General features: G+C 38.2%; 2 long non-coding RNA genes across 2 annotated transcripts; both read right to left on the bottom strand.

The window, feature by feature from the left end:
- Positions 1-2186: 2186 nt before the first annotated feature.
- On the bottom strand, positions 2187-6286 carry LOC104944911 (uncharacterized). Its single transcript, XR_798282.1, has 3 exons — positions 6259-6286; positions 4359-4427; positions 2187-2287 (listed from the first exon to the last, which is right to left on the bottom strand). It is a non-coding gene; the product is annotated as an uncharacterized lncRNA (long non-coding RNA).
- A 952-nt stretch (positions 6287-7238) lies between these two features.
- Positions 7239-9685, bottom strand: LOC104944910 (uncharacterized). The gene is made up of 3 exons (XR_798281.1): positions 9574-9685; positions 8230-8383; positions 7239-7307 (listed from the first exon to the last, which is right to left on the bottom strand). It is a non-coding gene; the product is annotated as an uncharacterized lncRNA (long non-coding RNA).
- Between the last annotated feature and the right edge of the window lie 466 nt (positions 9686-10151).

Raw genomic sequence — 10151 nt, 5'->3', positions numbered from 1 at the left:
ACCAAAGTCTAACACAACCAATACCACGTCAGAATAAAACTCCAGCTTCATGCCTACACACTTCAACCACAACCGCATGCCAAAAAGAGCCTCAAAGCATTCCGTCCGGCTTGCTGGTTTTGATGATTTACCCAAATTTAGTGCTTGGCTTTTGTGAAATCAGTGTTCACTGAAATCGTTATTCTGTCAAAAAGATCACCAAGCATGAGCTGGGAAAGGCAGTTTTTGCTGCGCGCTTAGTTGGGCTACTTAAACGGTCCCATGTCATGGACCATTCCACTGATCATTAATTCCATTGCTTGACGCGTCTACTAGAATAGATTGATATTGACTGCAATTTTTTCCAAAATCATTCGGTTTTTCTCATACAGCCATCTCTGTAAACTACGTGTATTCACTGAATTTCACTCTCTGCCTTTAACGGCTCGTTGTAGCTCCAATAGCTCCAGCCCCCACCCTCCCTTTGAGCCCAGTGTGCTCTGATTGGTCGGGACGTTGTGAATCGCGCTGAGCTCCGTGGAGGTGTGGTTTCCTAGTTTAGCGACAGCGAAACACAGCCAAACTCACCCTGAGCACACACAAAGTCACAGCCGAAGTAAAAACAATAAGTGTGGCTTGATATTGAGTAAGAAAAAGGTTGATAAACGCTGTGAGAATGGGTCTGCAGAGAGAATTTCGCCGCGATCCCAACTGTCTGTTATCAGCCTGCAGCCAGGGAGGAGAGATCAGCAGAGCTGCTTGCGCTGAGTGTGTGTGTGAGGAAGTCCGTGGATTGGTCAATTTGGACCAATCAGCGGGGGCTTAATTTGGACCAATCAGCGGGGGCTTAACGTAACGGCTCCACGGATTGGTCCATTTGGTTTCCGGGTAACGCATGATATTATGAGTTACCCAGAAGAATCAATGGACAGTGACGTATCTCCAACTAGGCGTTTTGGGGAGGTATTTTCTGTTTTAGAGTTTTACTCGCTACAGGGTGTACTTTGAGGGTTTTGACTCTGCAGACCGTTTACATGCATAAAAACCTTCATAACACACAAGGGGACGGGTAATAACCGGAAAAGCATGACATGGGACCTTTAAGATGTTCATACAGAGAGCAAGTGTTGTTACTTAGTTGTGGTGTTAGTACCTTTCCTGCCTTCACTAAATACTGCAGGATGGTTCTAGGCAGCTTAAAAATAGACTTGGGCAAAGCTATGAGAGCAGAGACAAACTTCCCAATAGCTCGCTGCATAGGGGAAACAGAGTGGGAGGGGGTTAGTAGAAACATGACTTCATCATATTAGAAACATCAAGAGGTGACATGTGTTAGGAGACACATCATGTTGCAGTCCAGGATGCTGTGCAGATGGAGATGAAGGGATTTGTTATCACATTCTCCTGAGAGTTAGTATTCAAAACCTTCAATAATTTGTGTAAAAGTATTATTAAACTGTGCAAGCAATGCATGCTATTCTAGAAATGTATGAATTGTCTAGCATATCAATCTAGTCAAATCAGGGGTGGGAAGTAATGTACTTACTACATTTCAGAGGGAAATATTGTACAAGATACTTTTAAGATTAAAGAACTATATTAAAAAAAGTACCTCCACTTGCAACAGCGAGAGTAGTTGGTAATGTTGGAAACCCTTTAACATGCCAATATAACAATAACTGCAAGTAATTCAAATGATGATATTTGTATGTTATACTTACTGTTACTTAAGTAAAGGTTCTGATTGCTTTTGTTATATTATAAAGTGAATGTAATAAAGGAAATGATTTCCTTACTTCAAAATGCAACAGTACTTGACTTTGTTATGCTTTACCTCATAGCATCTTCATCAATATTAAAAACATGTAATCAATCGATGAATAATTATTAATACAAATCTTGTTTCACATCAGTGACGTGAGGTAAGGGGAGGACTTTCATACTATGCTATAATAAAAAGAAAGAAAATACAATGAAATCCATATTTGATGTCAGATCTTTCCACCATTCTGTGCTACACAAGCCATTTTTGTACAAATAGCCACATTTTGAGGCAGCGACCAGCTCAGCTTCCCCTCAGATTGAAACTGTATTTAAGCTGTAACACTTTGGGCTTCATATGTAAATCTGGCTCTGATACTAGCCAGTGCCTCCTCATCAACTGACACTGATGTAAGAAATGAACCACTTCTAGAAGTCACCTGAAACGCAGACTTCTTTGGCTGATCGTCCTCCTTTTTCTCCTCCTCCTCTTCTTCTTCCTCTTCACTGTCAGTTTCAAACAAGTAATAGTCTCCACTTCTAACCACTGAAGAGGCAGAGTGCAAATGCAGTTACACACAATCATTCATCATTTTTTCACAACAAAAAGTTCCCTTACTGAAAGGAAGAACTTAATAAACCACTTACCGTTAATTCAATTTCATTTATATTAAACATTAACTACAGTAAGCAGTGATATCGACACGCATTTAAAAACATCACAGACATGACAGGATGAAACAGAAAATGCAGACAATGTTAATATGACTGATATAACTGTGAGCAGAAAGCACAATGAAGGGTGTCTGTTAGAGACTCTTTTATTCCACATGTAAGCCTTTAAGCTACTCCACAGAGCAAGTGACTCCGGTCAGTGTTAGAAGCAATAGGATAGACGAGGCTGACTTGTGTCCTTGAGCAGAACCGCGTTGGTGCGGGAGGTAAAAGGAGGAAGCTGGGAGATGAAACATCAAATGACAAAGAGATAAAAATAGAGAAATAATTGAAAATGTCATGTGGGGGTGGAGCACGAAATCAGACATGAGTTCAAACCAAGCAGGCGACCTCTGTTCTGATTCAGGAACATTTTTAATTTACCACAAAAAGATTTTAATATTCAATCACTAGTTTTGCCGTTTAATTTCCGCCTGTTTGGTGATCATGTCTACAGGCAAAGAATGAACAAACCCTTCATCCTTTATTCCAGTACTGATGAATAAAGGCGAGTCGACTTCATATCTTTGCGTGAAAATGTTTTACAGCAGAGAGATTCCCTACTGTGGGCTTTGTAGGTGAGAGCGATGATGATGTTTCAAACAATCTCAAGCACAGACCTCCAGACATTAGTCTTTTTCTCTTTCTTCATCGTGTCTATTTAAGGCTACCCTGCTACTGACACTCGGTTTTACATAAGATCTCAAATCCAAAGTGCCTCTTCACATGTAGTGTACAGGAAGTAACCGGTAGTAATTCAATTTCCCTCCCAGAATAAAACAACGTGAGGAAAGGGTTCCTATAGCTACGGGATGAAATCTAAGACCAAAACATTTGATGTTATGGTTTCATGTTTAACGATGCAACCTTTGATTTTTTTTTAAGACTTTCAAAAAGTGGATTCAGGAAATTTTTATAACAAATAAAGCCTTATTTTAATCTAAATTAATTAATTAATGACTTTTTTTTTTTTAAGGTTCTGAGTTAATCAGTCTTATTAACATTAGACCTATAGTTACCCGTTTTGTAGGCCTTTTACATAATGCATTATAACATACTTATAATGAGTTATATGATTTAACTGCATGCTAAAGATTCAAATGTATTACAACTATTGGAATTATAATACACTATGAGCCTTGCCAAATAAAAAAAAGAAAGTATAAACAAGTATGGTACCCTTATAAGTAATTAAAAATGCTTTACAACGTGGTATGATTATTGTTGCATAAAGCATAGTAAAGATTTACGAGTGCTTATACAATGCTATTAGCAGATTATAAGGTTTTATAAGTAGGTAAATAATGCATTATAGACTTATGGGAAGCGCTACGACAATGTTAACTTAAACCGGAGTCCCACAGGGCACGGTTTAATACCCCTTTTTTTTTTTTTTAAGCTTTTAAATTAATCTTTAAATGAAGCATCAGCTGTTTGTCTATTTTTAGTTTTTTAATTTTAAATATTTGTTTTATACAGTAAAAATAATGTCTATGAGGTATTGTGTGTTGAAGTCGCACTATCCTCCTTTTAATTCATCGTTGTACCTTTAATCTAACTATATTTTGTATGTGTCTATAATGTTTACAGTGGTAACTGTATTCTGTGTGATATACATTTTCTGTGAAGCGCTTTGGACTGCACTTGTTGTATGAAAGGTGCTATACAAATAAAGATTATTATTATTGGATGTATGCGTATCCCCAGTGATGCTCTCTATTCTAATATAATATGATCTATTTAAAAAGGGCCCATAAATAGAGACAGAAAAGGACTAAAGTCTGCGTGTCTGATGGTGCCTTCAGGGCCCCGGGGCAGTATGGGAATCCTCAGCGTTCTGGTCAAGGACACAAGGGCCAATCAGAGTGGAGGAAGAGAAAAAAGAGGGTTGGGGGTCAACCTACTGGAAGCATGGTCAACCCACGGCCTCCACCACTGCTTTTTTTTGGTCTTGGCTTTCGCTCGCTGTGCTCCTAAAATTTCACAAATACATCAATACAACATTTCATAAAAAAATTCATTCTTGTGCAAACTTCAAGGCATTTCTTTGTTCTGCATTAAGCTGCTCTGTACTTATTTAAGATCAAATACTAACGCAAACACAACATATATGAATGAATTCAGGCATTAATGAGATCTGTCTTGATGACTAATAAAAAAGAAATAACACAGTGGTGGAATATAATTAAGTATGTACTTAAATTAAGTACAATAGGGACAATCTTTGACATACTAGTACTTGAGTATTTCAATTTTGTTTATACTTCTATTTCACTACATTTCAGAAATAATATTCAACTTTTTACTTCACAAAATGTATTTAACACATATAATTACTATTAAAGGTAGGGTAGGTAAGAATGGAGAAGCCAGCTCAAGTGCGCTAGAATTTGAAAATACACAGCCGAAAAAAATCTGCCCCTTCCTTCAGACTTCCTTACAGAGCCCCTCCTCCAACGCACAGGAACGCGCACATGACCAATGAGGGCACGAGATAAGTTTGTGCACAGAGAAGGCTGACAGGCAGGTAGGCCATCCAGTTATTTTAGCCGGGCCGGCTCAGATGATTGGTCGAGCTTTTTACAGCGCTACGGCTTCCACAGATGACATTTTTGTATGTATTTGTCAAAGCATTTAATATATTCATTGCTATCGGGATGTTAAGAGCATTCCATGGAATATAACAAAAAGTGTTTCTAAAGTGAATTATCTACCCCACCTTTAAGTGTAATTGAGTGTAAAAATCTTATGAGTCTTTACTCTATTGAACTATAGTTGTAATGAACATTCGTATACTTTTAATTTCACTACATTCATTTGACACTGACAAGTAAATATTTATTATAAAAGCACGTTAATTGGATGCATATATTTGACATATTCTTGATAACGCTTTTTGCTACTTATACTTAAGTATCTAAAATTGGCTTTTAACATTTAATTTATAGTATGGTAGGTAAGTTTGAGAAACCGGCTCGAGATACACTTTTTGTTATATTCCATGGAATGCTCTTAACATCCCGATAGCAATGAATATCTGAAGTGCTTTGACAAAAAATCCATTAAAAAATGTCATCTGTGGAAGCCGTAGCGCTGCAAAAAGCACGACCAATCATTTTAGCCGGCCCGGCTAAAATAACTGGATGGCCTACCTGCCTGTCAGCCTTCCATCTGTGCACAAACTTATCTCGTGCCCTCACTCGTGCGCGTTCGTGTGTGATGGAGGAGGGGCTCTGTAAGGAAGTGGCAGATTTTTTCCGGCTGTGTATTTTCAAATTCTAGCGCACTCGAGCTGGTTTCTCCAAAATGACCTAACCCACCTTTAATGTCATTAAAAAATAATCATGCTTTGTATTCCACTTAATTGAATTGACTTATAGTTACTAGTTGTTGTTTACACTCAAAACAAATGATAAACTTGTCTATAAACTGTATACAATATATATTATGATGTTGTTTTGAATGACTAAACTACCCAGTAGTAGTAAGTATCTAAAGGTATCCAAACAAAGCACATGATTAAAATGTATGTGATAAAAACACAATAATATAGTATTATTATTATTATTATTATTATATTAAATACAAACCAGTGAAAGAAGCCACTTTGTATGATGTGCAATTTCACTTTTGATATTATATCATTTTTAAATTAATTCATGAATTGTATTTACATTGTAGTACTTCTAGACCACGGTATTTCTACTTTTCCTGAAGTAAAGTATCTGGAACTTCTTCCACCACTGCCTCAACACATTCTGCTAACACTGCCTGCACAGAGGCGCTCAGCAGCCTTCGTCATACCGTCATCTTCCTCCTCCTCGGGCTGGAATTCTGTTACACTCCATTATTTCCCCACATCTCCCCCACGAGGGTCTGTCCTTCTCCAGGGACTCCTGCGCCATGCTCAGCAATCCTCTCCTTGCCCCTCTTAACTTTTTGCTGCCTCACCTTAATGCGCTCCATCCTGATTAGATCAGAGAGGCACGTGAACGAGACACGAAGTATCGACACAGAGGAACTCACCCACAGCTTAACAGACTGACCGTAAACATCTCTGGGCTTTCGGTGTATGGGGAAATGAGTGTACGTTATAAACAGTGGAGTGGCTATTAGAAGCGGGTGAGTGGATGTTATCAGGCTTATGAGTAAATCCTGAGGTAAGTGTAAGTGGTGGAATTACATTGACTATACGTTGTATGAAACTGAGCGATGGCTCTGGAAACAGTAACGAGCGGAGCCAGGAGTGCTTTTTAATACAGACTGATTTTAAATGGCCTTCTGAAATCAAGTCTACTTACTTATGAGATAAATTGAGACTCATCAAATATAGTTCAAAGTCCAGGAACTAGATGTTTACCGTGCCTGATTGTTATCACTTAGTTATCGTGGTAACCTATATCTTGGTTTTTCTTATATTCAACAAATCCCATAAACAAACGATGCATTTAATCAATTTTAAGAATGGCCTGTGCAGCAAAGCTGGGATTTTTGTTAAAAGTAGTTCCTTAAAAATACACTATAACTACAATTAATTGTTGAGTAATTTGTGTTAAAAATCAGTTTAAAAGCACCAAAAGAGAGAGACTAACACAATGTGGGATTAGGGTATTTCAAGAAGTTATGTAAATGTAAATGGTGTAAAGATGAATCAATGTCTTGGGCAATATCTTATCAAGTGTGACAAGATACACATCTAACCTAAGAAAATATTAAATAAGGGTGAATGTGGAATAAGTGAATTTATTTGGAGTCTCCACTGTCGTCTTCAGCTTGCTCCACAGGATTTGCGCTCCTCTTCTCAGTCGGGCTCTCACGCCTTCACGATCGTAGCTTGGAAGAGCTCCGCCCCTCTGTTCAAACACACAAACGTTCAAAACATCCACTGTCTACGTTTGATCACTTCTTTAGTATTTACTAACCAATAAAAAAAGAAGAAGAAGCCTGTACTGGGGAAGACAGTCATACAAGGAGCCAAGTTACATTTAATTAGAAGAACGGCACCTTTCTTTCTCCTGCATGGCCCTCATTAGTTTCTATTGTGCAAACAAAAAAGGCTAGTATAAGCTTCTGACATACTGACATGAAACTTAAATTTGTCCTTTTTACTTGATACAACCACACACCACACTTTTCTTCTCAGTCAAAAAACTCGTGGTCCACTCTAAGCCTTAAAGGTCCCCTATCATACTGTTTTTCATCAATATGATTACAGGTCTCAGATATTATACAAACATTCTCTGAAGTTTTTGTGTTCTCCAAACAGCGAAACAGATCATGCGGCCATTACCCATAATCCCTCTGTTTCAGCCCTTTTCCAAAGTGCTGATTCTCTGTCTGTTACTTAGATGAAAATAAGGAGCCCCTCCCCACCGCCCCTCTGAGAGATATTTGGTTAAAAATAACTTCAATGGTTCTCTAGAGGAGATTCAGGTGATTAAGGTGGGGGGGGGGTTACCTTGGTTGGCTGATTGGCTAATGGTTAAGCAAGCCAAGAAATTCGTTATGAACATCATAAAGTGGCCAAAATTCTGATCAGCTCGTTTTCAGACAGGTTTTTATATAATAGATCAGGACAAAAAGAGAGGGAATCTTTCTTTCCTAAACTTTCAGAGTCTCTTTACACAGAGGGGACCACATGGTGATGTAGAAGAGACATGACAAAAATGGATTTTGCATAATAGGTGACCTTTCAAGTGCTTGTGTCTTCATGATTAAAAACTTTGCAATCAGAGCGTTTCTTTGCATGCGGGATGGTCAGCTGATCTGTGTAGCCTGCACGGCGAGGAATCTGCGACGCCCTGAGTCGGCCACCCGATGCAGGAAGTAGTAGCTCATGGAAAGACTCGTCTCTGCAGCAGCCAGGAGCGAAGCAGATGCTGTCCCAGATGATCCCCGCCTCGTTGCTGGGCAGCTCACAATTCAGACTCTGATTTGATTAACATGGTGAAAATGGTGTCTTTATTAGTTTATTCCACCCACATGGCAGTTATTTGTAAAGGCAAAACATGTACACTTTACTACTGTGTATTTTTTAATAGCGCATGGTGGAAAGGAGAAGGAGAAGAAAATGTTCTTATTACCTGCCCTTCTTAAAAAAAAGAAACAAGAAAAAAAAAGAAATAACCATAAAAAAGTAAAATAAAAGCAATATTCTTTCAGCTCACAGTTGGCTTTACAAATACTGAAACACAATCAAAGTCAACTTCATACCGTCTAATTATGCTTTCTTTATACATTTTTCTAAACATAAAATGTTTCTTTACAGCCCTTTCAATCTATAATATGATTTTAATTCTCAAGGGTGTGATGTTAGACCAGCATGTGTCAAACTCAAGGCCCGGGGGTCAAATCAGGCCCTTGGTGATTTAATTCGTCCGCAGGAATAATTTCTAATTATTATTAGAGGTCTGGCCCGCCGTATATGCACGCACACCTTCACTCAATCCTGTAGGTTCCTCAGCCAGAAGCCTGACCCCAAACATTGATGAACTTGCACCCGAGATGAGATGCCCAAGTATCTGAACTAGCATCACAGAGCATGCACACTGTCATATGGATGTCCTCGCACTGTTTCTCACGAAACAGGGCATGTTTTTTTTTTCTTTGAGGAAATATTTTTGTGAAGCTGTGTCCTGTGAAAATATTAAATATAAGTAATGATCTTCTGTGGTATATATAAACTGCAGATATGTTGTAGATGAAATGAATGCAGCTGATTATGTACGATGTTTAATGGTGTTTTATAGGCAATCAGTCGTTAGTTCCAGGTTAATAATGTGCAATAAGTTCATGCAATAAGTATTGCAATAAACATTGACAGTCCGGGCCCTCGACTAGTATATTTCTAATTTTGTCTTCCACTGTGTATTTGAGTTTTGTTATCACCCCTGATGTATTTATCCCTTATTTTCTTGATAGTTGATTGGAATCTGTTTTACTGAGTACATATGACCTGAAAGTATAAGACTGATGAGAGAGAAACAAGGTGTGGTTTAAATTTGAGGTTTTGGGAAAACACAATCTGTGTTGACTAGCAGTTACCACCTATGAAGGGAATATTATCACCGTCTGTACAGTGTTTTGGCGATGTAAAATCAAGTTGTTGTGTCCACTCACTCTTTGCGTCGTCGATGTTGATTTCGTATTCCTTGATGGTGGCAGCCAGACTGAACAACTGTTATCGACCAGCAGCGCGTCCGTTAATCAGAGAGTTGATGTAGCCACAAGCCAGGATCTACGAACAAAAACCCTTCATCTATAAACCTCAATGCAATACTTATCTCAGGGTTCTTTACACTTCTTTTTATTACCACTTTTTTCACCAATTTATTTCAATTGACTTCTTCATGGACCCTTTACCTAATTTTCCATGACCAAAAGAATTACTCTTTCTCGAGCGGTACCACTGAAAATGGTTTATTTTAACATGGAACAGGAAAAATAAGTCTGCATATGGTGAAACATGTTGTCCGGATCTAAAAACAAATCAAGAGTGTAGGCCGCCGTAGGTTACTGAGTTTCTACAGGCTAAAGCAAACTAAAATCTCTCACGGCAAAATACCTCGTCAGTTAAATGCCATTTTCTTTACCGTTCATTACTATACGATACAGTATTATTATCGTTATAGTATTATTATTTGGCCGATTAGCTAAATATAAATTATATTTGATGCCAACTTAAGTTACATTTCATG

The sequence above is a fragment of the Notothenia coriiceps genome, unplaced genomic scaffold, assembly GCF_000735185.1.
Source record: "Notothenia coriiceps isolate Sejong01 unplaced genomic scaffold, NC01 NC01_scaffold00008959, whole genome shotgun sequence".
Taxonomy (NCBI): Eukaryota; Metazoa; Chordata; class Actinopteri; order Perciformes; family Nototheniidae; genus Notothenia; species Notothenia coriiceps.
This window is presented reverse-complemented; position numbering and strand designations above follow the sequence as displayed.